Source organism: Pelophylax lessonae (genome assembly GCF_965119305.1).
Source record: "Pelophylax lessonae genome assembly, chromosome: 4".
Taxonomy (NCBI): domain Eukaryota; kingdom Metazoa; phylum Chordata; class Amphibia; order Anura; family Ranidae; genus Pelophylax; species Pelophylax lessonae.
The window spans coordinates 228,126,203-228,151,579 of NC_138771.1; the positions used below are offsets into that span (position 1 = coordinate 228,126,203).

A 25,377-nucleotide genomic window follows, 5' to 3' on the forward strand; every position below is an offset into this window, starting at 1 on the left:
GGAAATCTCCATTAGCTTCTGGGTCCATGCCAAGGGGCTGCCCTGCTGCATTGCGTACACAGGAGACCAGCTGCTGGGCACAGGTGCCATTCAGAGAAAGATTTGCAATTTCTCAATAAATGTAGAGTTTTCTGATAAAGTAGGTGGAGAGGTGGGGTGCTGACATCTCAATTTCCACCAGTGTTGGGGTAGTTACTCAAAAAATGTAACTAGTTACTAGTTACTTCTGTAAATTGTAATGAGGTTACTTTACTAGTTGCTGCATTTGAAAAGTAACTTCACTACTTATTACTTTACCTTCCTCTTTCTTAATTGACCGTGTAGAAGAAGATACACGACACTCTTTCTGCATAGAGTTTATTGTATAAACACAGGCTTTGGGAAACATGAGAACAAAACCTGAAAAAACAGAATAAAACAAAGTGCAACAAAAAGTCATAAACTTCATCCCTCTCTATTCTTCGAAATAACGATTGTATCGCACAGCGTGGGTAACGCAGGAAACGCGTTCCTATAGTCTAGTAAAGTAGTGTAGTTACCTCCTATAGCCTAGTAAAGTGGTGTAGTTACCTCCTATAGCCTAGTAAAGTAGTGTAGTTACCAATATTAGTATTGTAACTAGTTACTTTACTTAGTTACCAAAAAAAGTAATGTAGTTACTGTAATCAGTTACTTTGTAACTAGTTACCCCCAATACTGATTTCCACCTCCTCTAACCAGAGAATGCTTTCCATTCATCAATCTCAGAATAACATCCATGCTGAGCGGCCGACCTCCTGCGTTTACAATGTTTGGTCCAAGACCCAGACGCTAGTGGAGATCACTGGAGTAGTGATGTCTACTACAGTGATTTCCAGATCCCATAGGTATGGTATATGCATAGGTACATTAGTCCAACCTGGAACGTTGTACCCATGTATAAATTACATTTCCAGACTAACAATATTAAAGAAAAAGTATTGAAGAAAACCCCAATGTGTCCCTATATGGAGTAAATACAGTGCATGCTTTCATTTAAAGTCGTTCTAAACCTTTCTACTTGCACATTCACCTGCATAGGTCGTGTCGTTTCATCCCTGAATATCATTTGTTTACCTGTATGCACAGTCTACTACAGTATAGTAAATCTTCACATTCCTTTGTCTGCAATTTATATTTGTGTTCAAACACGAGGCATGCAGCATGGTATTGCAGAGGTTAATGCAAGATCTCTGTCTGTAGTCTTAAAATGGACACTTCTTGTGAAGAAATTACATATCCCATAAGCCCTGGGTTTCTCAGTCTAGTAGGTGAAAAGGCCACAAGCAGGCAGAGCAATCAAGGTAAGGCCCCTTTCACACAGGCCGTTTTTCAGGCGGATCTGAACGGATGCCCCATGCATCTCTATGGGGAATCGGATGTCAGCGGAGACATGTCCACTGACATCCGATCCGTCAAATCCGGATGGATGGAAACCCTATTTTCCATCCGTCTGGTGGATCGGATGAGAACAGACAGACTGTCCGTTCTCATCCGATTCCCCCATAGAGAAAAATGGGGACCTGACAGCTCTGTCTCCGCACACAGCGCGGAGACAGAGCTGCCATCCGCCTGCTCAGTGGGGGATCGGCGGATTGATCCCCCGCTGAGAAAAACTGAGTCGACGGACTACCGTGTGTGAAAGGGGCCTAAGAGATTTCCATCACATTAGCACTCCAGTCCCACATTTTTCATGCAACACCGAAATAGCAAGGCATTGTTTGGATGCTGCATGACCCTGGACATAAGGTTGCTTGTCCCTTTGGCGAATAGGAACAAGCTAGGTGAATGAATGCTTAGACATAAGGAAATCAATCGGGCATGCCACAATGCAGCCACAACAAATGAGCCCAGTACCACAAGGCAATTTAAACAAAGGATACATAGATTATAATTTCACTAACACCTAGTTAAAACAGCAACTGCTCCCCCAACAGCACTTCTTCTATTCGCTCCCTCCCCCAGCCATGTGTAGGTAGCTCTCTTGCACACACTGTACATCAGAGCAGAGTGAGAGGCAGCACAGTGCTGGATGGAAGTGGAAGCTACCAGAGTTAACTTTTCATGGTAACAAGCTGATTGGTTGCTAGGACTGTCTGGCAATCAATCATCTGCTGGCTAACTTGCAAAGTTAGCTAAAACAGCTCCCATCCTCCATCCAGCACGGCCTTGCCTCTACGCTCTGCTATTAAAAGCCCTGTTTGTGATCTACCCATTGGCTTCCAATGATCGATGGGTTGCCGACCCCAGCCCTAGTTAGATGCTGATATGTAAGGGAATGTACTCATCTTCTCTCTCCCTGGATTAATCATCTTCTCCTCCCAGGCATGCACACAATGGCACAACAGTCACTTTGCTCCATTTTAATTACACAGCTCCATCGCCTTGCTCAGAAAACTACTCACAAAGATGAGGTGCCTGGGGTAACACCTCCAAGTATGGGATATTGGGGAAACAATTCCTGAAAACGCTGGCACACCTAATCTCAACTAAACCAGCTGTAGCACTACTCCCAAGGGAGCTGCTGAAGACTGTTTCCCCTGGGTTACCATTAGCAACAGTAGAACATTCAGACATGTTTCCAAGTGATTTTACCTCAGACAAAAGACCAGTCCAGTTTCTTTGGTTTTTTATGTTTTATTAGGAACTTGGATAGGAGAAGGGATGAGTGGGATACTCCAACAGAACTTAAAACTATGCACAATAGCAGGGACGATCTGATAAATGCTGATTAAACGCTGGTTAAATTCGGCTTAACGCTGGTTAAACGCTGAGTTAACCACTTAAGCCCCGGAGGATTTGGCTGCTAAAAGACCATGGGGTATTTTGCGATTCGGCACTGCGTGACTTTAACGGACAATTGCGCGGTCGTGCGACACTGTATCTAAACGAATTTGGCGTCCTTTTTTTCCCACAAACAGAGCTTTCTTTTGGTGGTATTTGATCACCTGTGCGATTTTTTGATCACGCGCTATAAACAAAAAAAGAGCGTAAATTTTGCAAAAATAGCAATATTTTTCACATTTTTTTATATGAAATTCCCCCCCCCCAAAAAAATGTAAAAATCAAAATTTTTTAACATTTTCGGCCAATTTGTTTTATGCTACCTATATTTGGTAAAAAAAAAAAATCGCAAAAAGCGTATTTTGATTGGTTTGCGCAAAAGTTATCGCGTTTACTAACAAAGGGAAAGATTTTTGTCATTTTTGTTGTTTTTTTTTTTTAACGCGTAATGGCGGCGATCTGCGATTTTTTTTGCGGTACTGCGACATTGCGGCGGACAGATCGGACCCTTGACTGACATTTTTGCCACTTTTGGGGTTACCAGTGACATTTCTACAGTAATCAGTGCTATACATATGCACTGTTACTGTAAAAATACTGGCAGTGAAGGGGTTAACTTTTTTTTAAAGGGAGGGGCTATGTGTGTCCCTAGGGGCGTGCTTTCTACTGTGATTGGCTGTGGCTTCAGATGTATGAAGAGTGATCAACGGTTCTACATAGTAGAACCGTATGATCATCCTTCATACACAGGGGAGAATGACAGGAAGCTTGTTTACACAAGCCGCCTGACTTTCTCCCTCTCCCCCGCCGATCGCAGAGTGACCGGCGGACATCGGGTCCGCCAGTCACACGCGCGGGGGGGGGGGGGGTCCGTGACCACGCGGGGGCGCGCATCCGGCGGCGCGAGCTCGCTCCCTAGACCCTCACAAGCTAGTGACGTAGCCCTACGTCACTTTGCCTGTGAGGGGCTGACTGCCGACGTAGATAGTCGTGCGGCGGTCGGCAAGTGGAGTTCCGGCCACAAAATGTTTTTTTCCAATAAAAATACCCCCGGGACATTCAGGGCTAGTACATTCCACAATGGATAGCCTCTGTACTGTCCCGGGTCTCACTTACCTTTTAGAAGAAATACTTACCTTGAAAATTTCTTCTCCAGCGCTGCCATCTCAGGTGTGGGCAGCTGAAGCCAGCGCGTTCTCTTCTGCGTCCTCTTTTCCCAGAATGCGCCTGCACCGGCCCCGCTCGTCACTTCTGGTGCGGGCGCATCATCCCTCCACAGCTTCTGGGCATGCCCAGAAGCTGTTTAGCAGGGAATGAGGCACCGCACCGGAAGTGACGAGCAGGGCCGGTGCAGGCGCATTGATTCCTGGGAGCGATGACGTTCAGCTCCCAGGAATCTATGCAAAGAGGGAGTGACAGCGCGGGCCGCGGCCACAGAGGGAGGAAGTGGAAGAAAGGGGAGTATATTTTCTTCAATAACAAGGTTAGTAAACAAAAAAAAAATCGTAACTATCCATTTGTTTTTCAGGTGACCAATAGCAAGCGGATGGCCCAAAATCAATTATGTCGATTTTGTGGCCGGAACTCCGCTTTTATTTACTTTGCCTTCTGACTGTGAAAGAGTCCTTTAGCTTCCTAAGGCACTCCTTTCCTGAGGTAGTGGTCCTCTAAAATAGACTGTACAGCTGTGTAACTTCAAGACCCTTCCTGGTGCTCCCTTTAACCCCTAATCTTCAGGGCTTTACTACTTGGCACCCCCTTTTATAGTAACACTCCGGGTAGCTGGCTCCTGGATCCCCTTGACCTTCCTGGAGTGGTCCCGTCTCTTAGGCAGACCCCTGTGCAGATGCTTAGGTACTCACGATACTGTTTTCCGGAAGAATCCTGCCCCACAGCTTTACTTGGTCAGCACACACTGGATCCTCTACAGCACAGCTCATCCCCTGGTCCCTAGGCCGATCGCCTGGACCACCTTCCTCAGCAACAGGAGGAGAGACAGCCATCACCCTCCTACTGGGACCTGGCTTCCCACCCAAAGACCACCCTATCACATGGTCCCTCCAGATTTATTCCCAATTCCAGGATGCATTGCAGCAATGCCCACCCACTGGGACAGTCATAAACCCTGGTGTGCTATTGGCTAGGTTTCCTCCACTGTCCAACAATGTCCCTCGTCCCTCATTGGATACAGTGGGGAGACTCCCCAGACAACAGAACACACCTGGAAACATGTGACAGGCTCACTGACAGATTGGACCCTCCTGATTTGCAGAACAGGATCACAAATATATTTTACCTAGCACCTACCTAGAAGAGTGCTACATAGCTAAAACTTGAGTAATCACGTTTACAAACCGCAACTATCTGCAGGAAATATTTCAACTTTTTTTAAGTGCAGATTACTGGCATTTAGCTGCTGTCAGATACAAATGTCCATATGAATGTAGCCTAAAGGTTCATGGTTCTTTGTAATCATTATTATTATACAGGATTTATATAGCGCCGACAGTTTGTGCAGCGCTTTACAATATGAGGGAAGACAATACAGTTACAATACAATTCAATACAGGAGGATTTAGAGGGCCCTGCTCTTTAGAGCTTACAATCTAGAAGGTTATTCCTCAACATATCTTTATGTTTAATGTCAGTTTATATGCTCACGCAATGAAGTCAGCAGATTGATTGTATCATGAGATACAAAAAAAAAAAAAAAAGTAAAATCGGAAATAGTTTAAGCATATGCTTTTTGTATTTTGTCTTTGAATTAGCCCTCGTAATCCCTGCACATCAACATTCAGGCCTGAGAATGAAACGGAGCAACATTGTAAACTAGTCAGACTTTACTGCATTGCACAGTGCTGTGCATATAAAAAAAACACTTCTTGATAGGAGACATGTGGACAAAAGCATTTATTCATTTGCCATCCAAACAGTCTGGATGAAGCTGTATTGCATTAAAGCAGGGGTCTCCAAACTTTGGCCCTCCGGTTGTTCAGGAACTACATTTCCCATCATGCCTAGTGATGTCTGTAAATATCAGAGTTTTACAATGCCTCATGGGACGTGTAGTTCTGCAACAGCTGGAGAGCCGTAGTTTGGAGATCCCTGCATTAAAGCGTATCTAAACCAAAAAACAGAATTTAAAGAGGAATTAAACTGTATCTGAGCACCATAAATCAAAAACGCTTATTTCATTTATTTTTAATATTCAAAGCAAACCCATTCATAACTCTATGCTTAATTTTGCTAAGAAATAAAGTTGAACCCTCACCCTCCTTCAACATTTCTAGCTGTGGCCATCTTGAGTAAGGGCAGATGATTTCTGTAGTGTTTACTTTCTGGAATCTACCCTTAGCTCAGGCATGCATGCAGGAGGGTGTGCTTAGCTGAGAAAACCCCTCCTCCTGGTGAAAAAAAAAAAAAAAAGCCCATTGGGCAGCACAGTGAATAATGGTTAGCACTTCCTCCTAGCAGCACTAGTTTTGTGGGTTTGAATCCCAACCTCAGCATTACCTGCACAGAGTAGCAGACATGCTTGTAAGTTAATTGGTTCCTATCTAAACTGGTCCTGTAGATTGTAAGCTCCTTGATGGCAGGGACTGATGTGAATGTATATGTAAAGCGATAAGTAAACTGACAGTGCTAGGACAACGTCAGTGTGACGGAATGTGTTGGGGCAGGGCTTGTTGCATTACTTCCACTTTCGTAATTCTGGTCAGTGGAACGCAGATGGATACAGAAAGTAACATATTGCTTGTATCGAATGCAAGCATTGTAACACTAAGACCCCGTTCACACTGGGGCGACCTGTCAGGCGACCTGGTCGCCTGACAGGTCGCCTGCCATAGAGAAGCTGTGGACCCATTCTAATAGGAGCGACAAGTCGCTCCGACTTAGAAAAAGGGTCCGGAGCTTCTTTGGGGCGACCCGGAGCGACCTGCATAGACTTCAATGTTATGAAGTCCGTGCCGGCCGCTCCGAGGTCGCGGTGCGAGCAGCGCGCCGCGACCTATGAGGTTGCCCCGGCAAGTCGGATCGCCCCAGTGTGAACGGGGCCTAAGTGGATTTTGTTTTTATGGTTGAAATAAAACAGAATTATGCTATTGGAGGCTGCCTCTTGGCTCTTCTTTTCTCCTCTTACATGCACGCATAACGGAGAGAAACAGCAGGATAGCCTGTCTACAGAGCAGGGACACCAGAACCAGTGAAGGACATAGTACTTATTTTTAAAGCGCTTGAGACCTACTTATGATACAGAAGGGGTCACTAACTTCTGGGGAGTGTGCTGAAAAAAAAGAGGGGAGCACAGAGTAATTTGCACACATTAAATATTAAAGAATGTGAAATTTGAGCACCAGTGGACTTATTATATTTCTCACAGAGACTTATATTGGGACTTTTTATATTTGTTGCACACAGGAATAACTTCCGATGCGACATGTGCTCTGACTTTGGAGCACATGTCGCATCAGAAGTCGAACCCCATTAAGTGCAATTGAATCGTTCTACTAAGAGCGACTTGAATCACTCTGACTTAGAAAAAGGTTCCTGCACTTCTTTTGGTCCGAATTTGGTACGACTTCTGTTAAAGACGTCACATGCAAGTCGTAAAGAAAGTCGCCCTGGGATTCGGCTTCAAAGTTGCACGACTGAGGCCCTGGCGGTGTGAACCGGTGCTTAAACACAAAAGCAAACATTTATTACCCGTTCACACTGGGGCGATCCAACTTGCCGGGGCGACCTCATAGGTCGCGGCGCGCTGCTCGCACCGCGACCTCGGAGCGGCCGGCACGGACTTCATAACATTGAAGTCTATGCAGGTCTCTCCGGGTCGCCCCAAAGAAGCTCCAGACCCTTTTTCTAAGTCGGAGCGACTTGTGTCGCTCCTATTAGAATGGGTCCACAGCTTCTCTATGGCAGGCGACCTGTCAGGCGACCAGATCACCTGACAGGTCGCCCCAGTGTTAACGGGGGCTTATAGTATTGAAGCTTATCAATTCTTAGATGTGATGACTGCATTGTTTTGTTTTTTCTTTTTTTAGGATTGTTTTCATTTTGTTTTTTTTTAACCTGGTGATCCAGGCAGTAAGTTGTTGTTTTTCTACAGAACAAGCTGTCCTGCAGATGTAGTAGTTGGAGAGTTGAGACAAAAGATTTTAACACCGACAGCGGTACTTACAACAATTATTAGTTACTTATGTGAAACCTTTATTCAAAAAAAAGGAAAAAAAAAAAAAATGTTGCTGTAACTGCTTAAAGAGTGAACTGTAGTTCGACTTGCTCGATTCTTTAGTTATCTAAATCTGCTAGTACATTTAACACTCCTGTCCCCCCGACTGACGATTCTGCTGTCCAAAGATGCTCCTGTGCTCCTTCATCCAGAGTATAGGTACTCTTAATACAGGAAGCGTACTGGCCAAATCACCAGGTGAAAAAGGGAAAGCGCATAAGACCTGGTTCACACCAGTGCGATTTGTCATGCGATTTGACGGTTCAAAATCACATAACAAGTCGCACCTCATTGCTGGCAATGGAACTGTTCAAATTTTTGCGAATCAAGTTACAGCAACTTTGAAAAAAGGTACCTGCACTACTTTTTTGCAATTTCATTGTGATTTGCATTGACTTCTGTTAAATTATGTCACACGCCACAATGAAATCAGAGGCCCAAATCGCGCTGAAGTAGCACAAATTGCAGTTATTGTATAACATAAAAGGTGGCTCCTTTCTCTTGTAGCATTCTATGGAGCTACCCTTGCATGCAGTGACTAGAGTTGCACTGTGTGCATCAACAGAAACCCACAACACTAGAGCCTACTATGGCAGGGCATACTTCCGCTCCTACCTTCTTTAAGCTAACAGACATAAAGAGGAGCTACAGGCAAAAACTGTAGCTGCTGACTTTTAATAAAACACACACCTGTCCTAGGATCAAGCGATGTGGTCACCCGAGCTGTACCTCTCCCCCGGCATCTCAACTGTGGGCACCTGGCTGTGACAGCTTGCAGCCTCACAGATGGGTGCCCGCCACGCTGCGTATTGGGAATGGTCCCCCCGCAGTCTTCTGGAACCTGTGACGTGTCCCAGATGACTGTGGGGAGGGAGGGGAAAAGGAAAACTTCCGCTCGAATTGCTGAGGCGATCAAAACCAGGTACCCGCTCCCCCCCCCCCAAATAAAAAAAATGCCATTTGAAGAAGGGGGAGGAGGCCTGAAAGCAGAACTTACCCTCTTAGGTGGAGCTCTGCTTTAAAATGTCACTAAATCCACATCATAAAAAATGATCATTAAATGCTGTATTATATGCTGTTCATACTCATTATGAGATTCAGTTTCTGTATTCTGCATAAAACCTGGTTGATGCTGCTGCTCCCTATCGCCACCTTCTGTCCATACATCCAATTCAGCTAGGGATTTTGCAGCTGTGCTGGCAACTCTGCACATGCTCAGTTTTCAGTGAGTTTCTATGCTAAGCATTTCCTTCCCATCACATCTGAGCAGTCCATGTGACTATAGAGTCTCACATGTGGGCGTATACACAGTGGTAAATGACAGGACAATCTAAGCCTCCTTCTCCATGCCCTCTAACCAGCTAAGCACAATGCAGGCGGGATATTACATGTAGATTAATGGAAGCTTCACCTGACTTTTATTCTAAAACACAAGCTGGAGGGTTGTGACACAGCCTGTGACTGGCAGGAATCCACCCACACCATGTTCTTTACACAAAATAATAATTTGATTTAAAATATATTTGTAAGACAATTTCATATTATTTTGAATGCATTTCAAAGGGTGTTTTGTTTTTTAACATGAGACCAGCATTAGAGTAGTAGAAGCTCCTCCTGCTTATTTTCCTGCAGACAGGCTGGGGAGGAGCTGGGTCATGTGACAGCTGCATATCAATTAGGGGGGGGGGGGGGGAGTACTTTTTTTTTTTTTTTTTAATTAATAAAAAATAATTACAGCGCTGTCAGCCACATACAGAAAAAGAAGGGACAATGTGCGTTTTAGTATCACTTTAATGGAGACTAAATTGTCCAGTGTTAATTCTTTCTTGTGAAGACGAAGTACAGAGAAGGAGAACTAAGAGAACAGAAGCCAACGGCACTAAAAGTTGTAAACTGCAAGTGCCGGGGTAAGATTATTAAATAGTTTACTGGGGAAGGTTTATTTTTTTTTGTGCTAAACTAAAAAAAAAAAAGTCTCTGCGGGTTTACTTTCAATAAATGTTTGTTTTGTCTGGAATTTAGCTTTAAACACCCGCACCCCAATATCCACTTAATGATACCTCTGTTTCATACCTCCCTAGGTGATCGCCGCCCACGTCCAGAAAGGGCCCACATACTGTCACATTACACATATAGAACATGAGCCGTTATGTTTACAGATTCTAATCCAGCGACCAATGCCCAAGCTCACATACATTAAACTTGAAAGAAAAAAAAAAAAAAAGGCCACAGCATCTCTAACAATGCAAGAACGGTATATGACCCAGGTGGACATGTGCTGTACATGTGTGCGTGTGATGTTGTGAGATGAGATTATTTTAGAACAAACAACTGCTAGAATGCACTATTGGAAGCAGCCTACTGTCTGCTTTATATGCAGGACTAATTTTCAACTGCACAGTCCAAACAAGAGAAATGGGAGATGGTTTCAGGTTTCCTGTACTATAAAGAGCCAGCTCCTGAACCCCCCTGCCCCCAACACTTCTACTGAATTTAACCACAAATACTGGGAAGTGGACAGATGATTGAAACAATGTAAAGAATATATTATCACATATTAAAAAGAAGTCTAATGGTGCTTTTCCACTGCATGGAACCGAACGGTTCGGCTCGCTTTTGTGCTTTTCCACTGCTGGTACCGCATGGTATAGTGTAGGAACGGTTTGGTACGGTACGGCGGCGCTTTTCTACTGCATGGAACCGAACGGTTTGGCTCGCTTTTGTGCTTTTCCACTGCTGGTACCGCATGGTATTGTGTAGGAACGGTTCGGTACGGTATGGCGTCGCTTTTCCACTGCATGGAACCGAACGGTACGGCTCTCAAAAACAGTACCACCTCGATTGTGGTTCCAAGAGGTACCATACCCGGTACCATATCCCACAATCCTTTGCATGCAGTCACGACTAGCCACTGATTGGTCAGAGAATCCCACCCACCCCGTTGTTCCCACCCACTTAACTTTAGTACTACTTTAGTGGAAAAGCAAACCATACCGTACCGAACCGTTCCAACACCATACCATGCGGTACCAGCAGTGGAAAAGCAAGCAGGGCCGAGTAGAGCCGAGCCGGTATTCGCAGTGGAAAAGTGCCATTAGAGCTGGACCTTCACACTTCTGCTCTTCAGTTTTATTTTTTACGTTACATTTTGATTTAGTTATAGTCAGTCTTTTGACTAAAATGCCATTTTAGTATTCGTCGTATTTTAGTCATCTTAAAGTGGTTGTAAATTCCCATAGATAAATTGTACCTATGGGTAAGACTATAATAAGGCTTACCTATAGGTTCTGTAAATATCTCCTAAACATGCACCATTTAGGAGATATCTGCTGTATATGCAGCCGATGACGTCCTTGACACATGTGCTCTGAAGGAACAGCCACCAGTGGCGTTCCTTCAGAGCCCTGTGCCGTATCCAGCAACTCCTGCGCGCATGCGCAGGAGTGACGTCACGCAGCTCCAGCCAGTCACACAGACGGAGTGCGCGGAACCAGAAGGAAGGCAGGTGAAGATGGACACGGCCTCTATCAGTGATAATGCATCGGTGGTGGGCTAACAGTTTACAGAGATGACCCAAACCATTTAACACTGGCAGGGGTGCTTACAATAATCAGCTTTAATTTATTCATGTAAACACGTCATCTAAATAGGAAAAAAAACTGCTTACAGTAACTGATTTTAAAGTGTGAGCTGGAGTTTGGCTTCAGTTTGTTAGCGTAATTAAATCTGCTAGTATATCTAATACTCTCCTCCCCCCCAGACTGACAATGCTGCCTTCTCCTGTGCCCCCTGTGCTCCTTCACCCAAAGTGGGAGCATTCTAATACAGGAGGTGTATTACTGGCTGGATCACCAGTTTAAAACAAATGGAAAAAGCCTAAGAGAAAAAAAAAAACCGAATACAGCCACCACATCTAATGATTGCCAACATATTACATTTTGGGTTTGGGGTTTAATAGCACTTTAACTCACACTGTAACTCACAGTTTAATCTACTGTAGATGTTTTACAATGATAGTTCCTGTGTTCCATCTGACATTAGGGGTTTCTAACACTTTACTTCTATGGTTTAACAAACCACATGCCTAATACGTGTCATTCTGTGCTCTGTGCTTGGGTATATTAGAGTTTTGCTTGTGCTTTGCCTGCTGTTGCTGGATTTGCAGTCAGAGACCATTTTAGAACTGCTGAAGGACCAGAAATGAATGAAAGCTGGATTAAATGATGCATGTCATACATCGCTCCTGATTACACCGTGAACTTTCGTCTGTCCTCATTTGCGTGTAACAAGATCAAAAATGCAAATGAAATGAGAATATTTTCATTTTACATGAAGACACGAGTGAATTAGGCAGGAAAAAAGCAAAATAGAACAGATGGCACTTTGGATTATTTATCCTTCTGATGCAATTTATTAGACCACTACACAATCATAAATAGATTTAAAGCCTCAAACCTCTGCAGGATTCTCTGGTAGAGATTCTGAACAGACAGGAACACAACGAAATATTTATATTTTATGCGTGAAATGTTAAATATGAAGACAAATTTTTTTTTTTTTTTTTTTAAAGAAAGTTCAATACATCTTGAAAATATAAATATATATAAAAAAAACACATCTCCATTACTTTCTGGACAGACCTTGGGACATGACACAGGAAGGAGTTTGGCTGTTTTGAATGCTGTATTTTTTTTAAATCTGGCGCCGAGTACCTGGAAGTGATGTCATGACTTCACTTCCATGTTTTTACATGGAGACCCGATGCGGCTTTGATCGGGTCTTCTCTTTGGCGGCCATGCAGGCTGGTTTCCCGGGTCTCCCAGTGGGGAAGGCAGCTCCTTGTAATGACAGCCGAGCGGCTTCTCAGCCGCATCGGTTGTCATTACAAGAAAGCCGACCGTCGGCTATGGATGGTGCAGGCATCACTCCGGTACAAGCACTTTACCGAAATATTGGCAATATCTTTAACCTCAGGGGCCGATTCCGATATATCGGGATAAGTGCATATCAGCCCCCCATATATATCGGCTGTGCTGATAAAATCGGTCGATCCCTACTATGTAGTGCAAGGGCATACCAGATTGGATACAGAGTGATTGGATAAACGGTGTGTCCTATTCTATAGCTTTTGTAAATCTAAAAGGGGATCGTACTATCAGATTGCATATTGTATGGCCACCTATATACACCTAAAATCAACTAGTTTCACTTTTGGTGCCATTAATTGTTAACGGCACTACAAACACAGAAGCAAAACACACATTTTGCCACATGAAAAAGCGGTATGAAAAACACACAGTAAAGAAAATGCAACCCGCAACACGCCAAAATGTCCCATAAGATTATTTTTTCCACTTGGCAGCCCATTGAAATCAGCAGGCTGGCCTTTGCGGCTGCAGGCATCACCCTGATATAACCACCAAAGTCCAGTAACATAGGAGTAAATCGCTGGTTGGGAAGTGCTTGGACCTATTGCCAGTCCTATTATCCAGACTGGCTATTGCCAGTCCAAGTATCTACTAAACATATGGACAACTAGCTTGGTCCTACCAGACTTAAGAAGCTAGTATATACTTTAATGAAAAACATTTGATGCGTATAGGGCAATTCTTCCCCCATAAGCGATTGTATTCGGACAGTGGGGAGAGTTCTGGGCTGTCCGAATACACTGATCAGTGCTGTTGGCTATACTGATGGCAGCACTGATACAGCGGGGAAAAAACCCACCAAGCTGGTTGTACATAAGGTAATTAGTAGATCGACTTCTGTACAAGCAGTCTGCTTATACATGGATCGAAATTTGGCCTGTCCCTGCTGAACTGGCCAAATTTCGAACTATGTATGGCTGGCTTTGCGCTAAATAGGCACCACTCCCAAAGCTACATATGACCACCTACCTTCTCCTGATCATTTCTATATCTCCTTCTCTACATCAGTTTCTATCAGCTGTAGGATTACATAGATTGGAGAGGGTAATATACACTATATTACCAAAAGTATTGTGACACCTGCCTTTACACCCACATGAACTTTAACAGAATTTCCTTCACCCCAAACTCGCTCAACCGTGTCTTTACGGAACTTGTTTGTGCACTGTTGCGCAGTCATGATGGAACAGGAAGGGGCCATCCCTAAACTGATCCCACAAATTTGGGAGCATAAAATTGTCCAAAATGTCTTGGTATGCTGACACCTTAGAGTTGCCTGAAACTAAGGGGCCAAGCCCAACCACTGAAAAACAACCCCCCCCCCCCCCTCCACCAAACTGCTTGGACCAGTGCACAATGCAAGGTCCATAAATACATGAATGAGCGAGTTTGGGGTGGAGGAACATGGCTGGCCTGCACAGAGCCCTGATCCCCAACAGAACACCTCTGGGATGAATTAGAGTGGAGACTGCAAGCCAGGCCTTCTTGTCCACATCGGTGCCTAACCTCACAAATGCGCTTCTGAAAGAATGGTCAAAAATTCCCCATAGACACACTCCTAAACCTTGTGGACAGCATTTTGGTAATCTAGTGTATTTAACATGCCTTCATGATGTGCATAGGTGTCTGAGAACACATCTGTCCGTCCCTATCACAACTACACCTGATTGCGTTTACAAGTCATTTTTAGAAGGGGGGGGGGGGGTGATCCTTTTTCCAACTCAGGGATTCGGTTTTGGAGTTTTGTGTTTTTAATTTGTTTCTGACATGTTGGCGTTCTCGCTTTTACTTGGATGCTATAAGTTGCACTGAGTAAATAAAGCTGGATAAAACAAAAAAATATGTCTCTTTCTTCATTTTAGGCTGCAAAGCTACAAAATGTGATTTTAAAGGGGTGATTGTTTTCTATACCCACTGTACTTTGGGTCATACTGCCCTGTTTTTTCCACATATGTATACTTTCAAGTATGATAAATGAGTACTGCAGGCAAACCAAATGTTTATATTATGCAGTTGTTGGACGAAAGCATACATTAGAAGATTACTGTAAAGCCATATTTTCATACAGGCCAGTACAATACTCTTGTAGGCAGCTATCAGACACATTTTTCTGCTACACCCAATACATAAAAACCACAGCCCAAGGCTAAAAATGGCCCAATGGAGAAAATTGCAATGTCTAAATATAGAACATAGACATTGCATGTTATGCACAAGTAGATAAGGCCAAACAAGGCACAAACACCCACCTGGGCTCTGCTGACGAGGTATACATTACCACCATCTAGGGATTTCATAAAATAACAGAAAACCCAACAGTTTATTTTGAGGTCAATTGCTGAAACTGTACACCAGTCTGGGAGACAATTGCCAGCCTTAACAGGCAATTAGTAATTACTAGCATTGTGAATAGTCACCCTTGAATAAAACTCTCTCTCTCAAGAGTATAACAAACGTTTGTAGGATACTGCAAAGGAACCCCCTTTTGAAGAAGAATAAGAGGCAAGCTTTATTAAACTGCCTAAAGAGCCATAAAACCATCACTAAAGTTGGGTAAGGAGAGACATAGCCTTATATTAAAAAAAAAAAAAAAACTAAGAATTATGTCTTCACATAATATATGCAATATAGGTGTATACACAGTTTTATGTATAAGCAATAAACTATAGTTGTTGCCATGGGTTCTGCATTCAAGATCATTATATACCGAACATTACTTTGTAACGGCTCTTTCACACGGAGCGGACCGCATTGCGATCACACCGCATCGGACCGCAATCGGCCAAGGGGGAAGGGGTGTAGACAGAATATAAAAAGATCCAATGGCAGAACTTTAGTGGAGCCTTAGGTAAAGAGGAGGAGATGGAGTTGTAGATGAGGAAGAGCAGATGAATAAACCATATCAAAAAGCAGCACAAAAATCCAATAGAATGAGTATGGAGTACTGGACAATTAGTCGAGAAAGGTGGTGGGTCTTTAGTAATTCATATTGGTGTGGTCCAGTGGGGGGGGGGTTTAAGTATAGGGAGTAACCAGTGCATGTTTTTAAGGGTACAAGAGGCCAGTAGACAGGGCAAAAGATTGAAGATGTGAGTTAGAAAGCATAGAATAGAGCAATAAGGTAGCCAGGTTAGCTGTGAGGGAATGGATTCCAGAGGGTAGATGGTAACTTGAGCATGAGAGAAAAGCTTATTAACCTCCTCTACAAGAAGCAGGGTCAAAAAGCAAAGTACTGACCAAACCAGTTTAATTTCCCAGAAGACCACTGACAATAACCAGAGGCTCTTTAAAACACATTCAAGCTTCCAATGTGAATGGAGGCATAAGGGTTGCTGTAGTGCTGGATATTGGGGGGGGGGGGGGGGGAAGAAGGTTTGATTCAGTGGACTGGGGCTACATACATCTGGTGCTGGAGAGAATGTGTTTTGCCTCCTTTTTCCTGAAATGGAATGATAATGGATATAATATGGTATTCCTCAAGCATCCTTCAAAATAGGAAATAGGGCGCACAATGAGGTACTCTCCATAGGTGTCCTCTAATCGCCCACCATATTTGCTTTAATGATTTTTAACCCTTTAAATGAATGAATATAGACCTTTTATACATGGCCTAACACTTCATAAATGTGTTGAAAAAGTGGCATTATGTCTCGATCACTTGCTCTTATTGCAGTGTGATCCTCATGGGTCTCTGTGAGCAGCATTGCAGATGTTGAAAAGATAAACTGTGACAAATTGAAAATACCTCCACTTGACCCTATACCAGTTACAGCCCGAGATAACTTTAAGGGACTCATTGGAGAGGCAACAAGCTAAGTATTTATCAGAATCTCCATTAAGGTGGAAGATTTGAATTTTTTGCCTCCCCTGCAATCAGCTAAAATCAAATTGATAGCTGAAGTCCTTTCCCTTGTATCCAATTGGCAAGATTAAATTGATAAAAAATGAAACTACTTCCATTTTTTCCTGTATGTCCTACGGAATGCTCCTTTTTGGATTCCATTGATCGTATTCAAACAACTAGATTTGCATAGGTCCTCCTTTTTGTGGAATAATGGGCACATGTGCCCTAATTTATCCACTATATGTCTGCCCTCGGCAGACTAGCACTTTTTTTCAATATTTTTTCAATATTTTTTGGCAGGTCAGGTGTTGTATGACCAATTGGCTCACTTTAAATATAGACAATGCCTCAGTAGTGGCGAAGGCAGTCATTTGGGTTACTATAAGGCACTACAATCTCTGGTTTACAGGGGTTGCTGGACCCCATAACCTCTCACCTGTACCATGAGGACGACCATTAGGTATTCTGCATACCTTGGTTGAAACGAGTGGTTATTTGAGTTACGGATGTCTTTCTATCATCTTTAACCAGTCTGCAAATTCTTCTCTGACATCAACAGGGCATTTTAGTCCACACAACTGCCACTTACTGGATATTTTCTGTTTTTCAGACCATTCTCTGTAAACCCTGTAGATTTTTGTGTGAAAATCCCAGATCAGCAGTTATTGAAAATACACAGCCCAGCCCATCTGGCACCAACAACCATGTCACGCAATCTGATGTGCGGATTGATGTTCGGATTGAACTTCAGCAAGTCGTCTTTACCACATCTAGATGCCTAAATGAGCTGCTGCCATGTGATTTGCTGAAAAGCAATTTGTGTTACCAAGCAATTGAACATGCGTACCTAATAAAGTGGACAGTAAGTGTATATATTTCCTACCTAGCTGGTATTTTTCCATAATCTGCATCTTTTCCATGCCTGTGCCTCTCAATTTGATTTGACCAACATCACTTTATCCACATCCAATATGGAATCTGTCCTGCCAGATGGGCCCTTGCCTAAGGCCCACTCTACTTTATACACAGCTCCACAACAGCCTATCTCACAAGGATTAAAAAAGTTTAGAGAGAAGTGGTCACTGGATACCCATAGTCTTGATAATAACTGGGATGATGTGTGGGATTATCCATTGCAGCAATTGGTCTCCATCAGAACAGACTCATACAATTAAGATCTTCCACCTGTTATTACCTTACTCTGGAAAGACTGGTTTTCACCCTTGTGCTGGGGATGTAGTGATCCTAATGCTGGTTTCCTTCAAATTTTCTGGACCTGTGTATTTATTGGTCCCAGATTACGCAATAAGTTATAGCTGTCACCAATGTCCAGATACCTCTGGACAAGAACGTCTATTTACTAGGTCTTTTAGACCCCTTGGCCCAAAGAAAGGCCACTAGAACACTGTTAGGTTTGTTCGTTTACTATGCCAGAAAATCCATTGTGATTCAATGGCGGTCCCCTGCATCTCCAACTCTTGATAAATGGAAAGCTTTGATAAACTCTGCTTTACCGCTGTACAAGGCAACTTTTAATGACAGAGGCTGCCTTAATAAATTTGACCAAGTCTTGTCTCCCTGGGTGGTTAACTCTGTCACAGTGACCCAGGTCTGATAACATCCCTTCTTGATACCCCCCTTGTGTTCCTAGTCACATGAAATGTAGGTTCTCTATTGGTAGCATTGCCTCTATTGTCTAGAACGACCCCTTCAGTCTCCTATCTTTCTTTTCTTTTTGCAAGACATCCTTTGCTGTTCAGTGACCAAATTGCTCCATGGGTTCTTGTCGGCATTATGTGCATTGGAATCTGGGGCTGCAGAGGGTACAAGTCTCTCTCTGGTATGATATGTTCATATTTAATGCCTACTAAAATCTTACTATCCAACATATTTTGGGGTGGAGCACAGCCACCGAAAAAAAACTGAATGTGGTGTCAGACATGGTATATGGAGTAGGGGAGATTCTCCAGACAGTGGAGATCTCATCACAGTCTGCAGATATCTTGTTTTTTTAAATGATTGACAATGTTCTGGGCAGCAAATGAGTTTGCTGGTGGAGGGAAGAAGTAAAGAGTTAAAAGAAAAAAATTGATGAGGACTAAATGAGGGGCTGATGAAATGGTCTGTTAACCACTTAAGCCCCGGAGGATTTGGCTGCTAAACGACCAGAGGGTATTTTGCGATTCGGCACTGCGTGACTTTAACGGACAATTGCGCGGTCGTGCGACGCTGTACCTAAACGAATTTGGCGTCCTTTTTTTCCCACAAACAGAGCTTTCTTTTGGCGGTATTTGATCACCTGTGCGATTTTTTGATCACGCGCTATAAACAAAAAAAGAGCGTAAATTTTGCAAAAATAGCAATATTTTTCCCTTTTTTTTATATGAAATTCCCCCCAAAAAAAATGTAAAAATCAAAATTTTTTAATATTTTCGGCCAATTTGTTTTATGCTACATATGTTTGGTAAAAAAAAAATCGCAAAAAAGCGTATTTTGATTGGTTTGCGCAAAAGTTATTGCGTTTACTAACAAAGGGAAAGATTTTTGTCATTTTTGTTGTTTTTTTTTTTAACGCGTAATGGCGGCGATCTGCGATTTTTTTTGCGGTACTGCGACATTGCGGCGGACAGATCGGACCCTTGACTGACATTTGTGACACTTTTGGGGTTACCAGTGACATTTCTACAGTAATCAGTGCTATATATATGCACTGTTACTGTAAAAATACACTGGTAGTGAAGGGGTTAACTTTATTTGAGAGGGAGGGGCTGTGTGTGTCCCTAGGGGCGTGATTCTAACTGTGATTGGCTGTGGCTTCAACTGTATGCAGAGTGATCAATGGATCTACATAGTAGATCCATGTGATCATCTCTCATACAGAGAGGAGAATGACAGGCAGCTTGTTTACACAAGCTGCCTGACTTTCTCCCTCTCCCCCGCCGATCACAGAGTGGCCGGCGGCGATCAGGTCCGCCGGTCACACGCGCGGGGGGGGTCCGTGACCACGCGGGAGCGCGCCTCCGGCGGCGCGCGCTCGCTCCCTAAACCCTCACAGGCGAGCGACGTAGACCTACGTCACTTTGCCTGTGAGGGGCTGACCGCCGCCGTAGATAGTCGTGCGGCGGTCGGCAAGTGGTTAAGCAACATGGAGGGAGGAATAATATTTTAAGAGAGCAGAATTATACAGGGTGAGGTCTTACAAGGATTTTGTTTTACACTACATTCGTTCAAGAGAACAGCTATGCCTCTTTAGGCATCTGGTGTCATCTGTTTGATATGTTTGTAGGGGTCAAGGTCCAAGTCTGTGTGTAGTGAAGGTAGCAGATGTGTACAGAAAGGAAAGATGAGAGTGAGCAGTTGACCGAAATGGGCAGGAGTGGTGAGAATTTTTTTGTAGAATTAGCCCGTAGAAGAATAGAGAATGGTTAAAGTAGAGAATTTTTCTATGGGTAACTTTGTTGTTTGGAGGGACGGGAGTTTGAAGAGAAGAGAAGTGTGAAACTACCAGAATTGTGATCAGAGAGAGGAAAACAGTTGATGAAAGGGGTTGCAAAAAAAAAAAAAAAAAACACAAGGTCAAGGGTGTAAAGCCGGCCGAAAGTTGTTCGAATCTCAGCCAGTTCAGCAGGGACTGGCCGAGATTTGAACCATTTATGGGCAGGCTGACTGTACCCAAGTACAACTAGCATGTCTGATTTTCAGGATGCAATTGGTGCCAGCAATTATAGCCGCTAGCAATAATCACTGTGTTCTCCTCGCAGGGACGGCCCCCTGCCAGAAGACAATGGCTCCAATACTGACTCCAATACTGACTGTGTTGATGGGGGGAATTGAGCGAAAATCACATCTTCTATGACCTGCCTTACCAACACACTGAGTAGGAGAGTGTCTACATGTGTTGGTCAAAAGGTTAGGTTGAGGAGCTGAGAGGTAGCTGCGGTATCAGCATTACCTGGATGATAAACTAACCAAGAAAAGTTGTGGGTATATGAGAGGAGAGAAAGTGGGGAAGCGAGGAAGTCATCAAGGAAGTGTGACACTGGCCCAGGAGGCTGAAAAATTACAGTAGTCCTCAAAGAAACTGGAGACAATGAAGGATTCCAACTCCACTTCCCTTTCATTGACTGGGTCTTTTGTAAGCTAGTCCAGTGAAGGCTATCAGTGTTGAGTCCAGTGGGGAGGGCAGCTGGAGAGTCAGATTCCTAAAGTCAGGTTCCAGTAATGTTAAGTAGGGCAAAGGAATTGAATATAAAGGAAATTGACTGAGGTAAACGTGTTACAGACAGAGCAAGCATTCTAGAAGGCACAGGAGAAGGAGTGGAAGAGGCTGACTCTTGAAGGTAGGGAAATGGAAATTAAAGTTTGATGATTGCAGCTGCTGCCAGAAGGAGGGTGCTAGGTGTAAGAGCAGAGATTGTGGGAAATATCTCCAGAAATTAGGAGGATTAGAAGGGTGAAGAATGTAAGAAAGGAATGAGATTTATGTGCTCACACATGCCTTAGTGTCCTGGAGGTTCAAATGTAGCATGGAGCACAGGGGTAAAGGAATGATTATTTAAAGCGGAGTTCCGGCCACAAAATCGACATAATCGATTTTGGGCCATCCGCTTGCTTTTGGTCGCCTGAAAAAGAAATGGTTACTTACCTTGTTTTTGAAGAAAAATTTACTCCCCTTCCTTCCACTACCTCCCTCTGCTGCCGCGGCCCGCGCCGTCACTTCCTCTTTGCATTGATTCCTGGGAGCTGAACGTCATCGCTCCCAGGAATAAATGCGCCTGCACCGGCCCCGCTCGTCACTTCCGGTGCGGCGCCTCATTCCCTGCTAAACAGCTTCTGGGCATGCCCAGAAGCTGTGGAGGGATGACGCGCCCGCACCGGAAGTGACGAGCGGGCCGGTGCAGGCGCATTCTGGGAGAAGAGGGCATGGAAGAGGACGCAGAAGAGGACGCGCTGGCTTCAGCTGCCCACATCCAAGATGGCAGTGCTGGAGAAGAAATTTTCAAGGTAAGTATTTCTTCTAAAAGGTAGTGCGACCCAGGACAGTACAGAGGCTATCCATTGTGGAATGTACTAGCCCTAAATGTCCCGGGGGTATTTTTATTGAAAAAAAATGTGTGGCCGGAACTCCTCTTTAAGGAGAAAGGACAGTATTGTGAGAAAGAAGGGCATAAAGAGCATACTAAAGGGTGGAGAGAGGAGTTATCGGACTTGGAAAGAAAGAATACTAGATGCAGAAATGTACATTCTCTTGCAGTCTGTCCAGAGTGGAGCGCTTTTACTTGTAGATAGTTTGTTTCTGCCTTAGTTGAGCTACCATGTTAAAGTGCCTTTGTCTAAATTATCGCTTTGATAGAAACGATCATGGCAGAGTGCCTTTTCCTCAAACACTTTTCCCAATTTTGATAAACTGGAGTACAACCAGCTTGTTGGATTTTACATGTGAATATTGACACTGACTGGGTTGATGATGAGGGAAATCTAGCGATTTTCTTTCAACTTGTTGCAGGAAAGGAACAGTTTCCATCTATGGTTGACTTAAAGGTGAATGTGGATAGGAGGAGACAGCGGGGTTGCAGCGAGTTAAGCTCACCAGCGTGTGGTTTTTGCTTTCACTTTTACAAAGGTAGGGACATTGAAAATACCTGTACGTGTTAATGAACTGCATTCAAGAAAAATCAGCTGTTATGCCCTGCTAGATGGGACTGAGCTGTGTCCCAGAACAGGGTAAATCTCAGAACAGGATGGATGAAGGAGCCACGCATGCTCCGAAACGTGTTATTGCCCGCTGCCCTCATCTGACGCCATATCGGCCGTGTGCGTTCCAGCGTGGTTCTGGAATCCGGGCCGCCTCATGGCCTCCTTGCTACTGCATGTCTTCCGGGATTCTGATAACTGCTGGACAGCTCTCTCCACTCTCCCCCTCAGATAAGACAAAGGACACTTGCATGAGGACTTTACTATGATATGCCTTCTTTTAACCACGATCCTGTGTTTTTAACCCCTTGTGCTTTAGAATAAACCTTTTAATATTGCACTTAGAGGCGTCTTTCTCCCTGCACTTTGTAAAACAGCTCTTATTTATGTGCACCATCTGTGTATTTTTCTTTTTGCTTTTTTTTAAAGCTTATCTTTAGGAGTGGAAGATATACAACTTTGTTTCATTTCGGTTCCTAAACACTTGTAGGCTAATTTAAAAATTAAAAAAAAAAAAAAAAATGGAGACCAAAAGGAAAACCAGAAAATGAAAGGCATGTCCCAATGCCATTAGAGAAAAGCAGCCTGTTTCTATGGGCTATTACTACTTATTTTACCAAGAGCCTACACACACACCAACTCTATTGCATTCTGGACCTAAAGCATATATTTTTAGTAATTTACATACTTTAAAGTATGCCAGGTTATTCTAAAAACAAAGGCCCTGGACATAAAATACTTCTGCACACATTATTTAATCCGTTCCCAATTAAAAAAACACGTTTTTTTAAGGGCCCTCAGAGCCTTTAATAATTATAATCAAATGAAAGGTATTACATTTCACAGCTAACCTAGTCTCAAGCTTTCACTGCTGCTGCTATGCTAGAATGAGCAAAAAGCAACCCCCTCCTCTTTATTGGTAATCTGGTAGCCATGGAAACAAAAGCAGCTAGCAGCTGAGAGCAAAACAGATAGCCTGTCTGTGGCTTTATCAGAAAACTATGTGCAAAAGATAAAGGGAACACCCTTTCACCAGATAAAGCATGGCAAAGCACTGTCAATGGAACTGTCCACAATTTAGACGGCACAGATTCTGTTATCTAAAGAAAATGTAACAGTAAGCGCAATTGTGCAGGCAGCATGCAGCCTCTGTACCTCTGATTCCCTGCAGAGCCAAATACAACAATGCCTTGATAGTATAGATCAGAAATGACCATGAGTGATGCACATGGGCAACTTTCTTGCAGGTGCCGTCTGTGATAAAACGATTGAATATGAAAGACTAAAGCCTTTTATACATAATGAGACGATCTGAGGGATGATGATCAGTTTTTTCCCTTTTTTTTTTTTTTGCAGGCTAGTCTCATATCAAAAACCAATAGGATACTAAAGTTATGAAAATTCTCGTAAGACAGAAAATCAACTTTTGAAGTGATGTACTGTGTTGTATTGTAATGTAATATATTTTTATCATTTCTGAGCATGTGTGGTCTTTGGATTTTTTTTTCGGAAGAATACTGGACCAATTAAATGAAAAATGTTTGTTCTGGTATCGTAAGAGGACAGTTTTTGGTGGTTGTCCTTTCAGATAATTTAGCAAGAACGGTCATGATCGGCTCTCGAAAGCTGTGTACTAATGATCAGATTATCATACGATCGCTTTAAAAGCGGTATTTTTTAATCTGATTTTCTCTTTGTGGGTACTAGGCACTGGAATCAAGAATAAAAAGATGGGGGGTCTTTACAATTCCAGAAAATATGGTGCAATTTCCATAATATATAGAATTTACAGATGGTTTTAAATGATTAACAAATGACTTGAACCTAAAGGGATTTTAATGAGCTTTGATCTCAAAAAATGTTGCACGTTATAATGGATAAAAAAAAAAACACATGTCAAGTGTGTCTGAAGATTAAACCTGCTTGTTCCCACATGCTACATGACCATATAATCACAAGAACTAGCCACTTATTACAGAAAAATGCAAAATGTATGACATGTAAAATGAAAATAGATTGTAAATGCAATCTATTTGCACATTTTATTTGCAATATATGGTTGTAAATATAGTTCTGGGTATTTCATGCCAGTAAAACTGAAATGGTATATGAATTTCAGTGAAACCTCTTTAAGAACAAGCATGTGGCAAGGTCACCGATTGAATGAGTGTAAATCGGAGAGCATACAATAGGCTGAGCACACCTGCATGTGTCCCTGCACTCTGCCAGACCAGGAACCTTATTAATGGCACTTTATCACCAGAATAATTATGGATTCAAGGTCCATACAGCTAGCTCCTCTGCATACACACAAGATCACCATTTACTGCTTAGAGGATGTATGTATCACTTCTTGCTAAATATGAGCATGAAACACGTGTCTCTGACTCGAAAAACACACACACGACAAGTTTCTAAATGCATATGCTTTCAGCGGTTATGTGTACAAAAGGAAGCACTTTGGCCTATGTTGTATACAGCTTTACATAAACCTAATCCACATCTGCTGCAGTTTTTGCATTAGATAACGGCTACAGATAACAAAATGTATCCTCATACAGCTTCCTCTTTTAGGCAGTTAAACGATTACCAACAATCACAATGTTTAGCATTAGTAATGTAAAGGTGATGGTTATCCAGGCACTGGCCTCTGTACAGGGGTCTAGACTGACCTTGTTATTTTATTTAAAACCCATCATCATCTTCATCCTGCATGTCTCCCAAAGGGAAAGCAAGAAATCTGGGAGCTGAAAGCTAGGAAAACCGTATCTAAAGATGTATCCATTAGTGTCTAAGGAATCACTGACATGTCGCTGTGTCAATAGATGCTGGGAGAACTAGTGCTGCTCTCTCCCAAGCTCTGCATCAAGCCGCCTGAA

General features: G+C 43.1%; 1 protein-coding gene across 3 annotated transcripts in view; it reads right to left on the minus strand.

Moving 5' to 3' along the window:
- Positions 1-25,377, minus strand: part of ST7 (suppression of tumorigenicity 7) — a 268,989-nt gene that overhangs the window by 190,629 nt on the left and 52,983 nt on the right. The window lies entirely within an intron of this gene.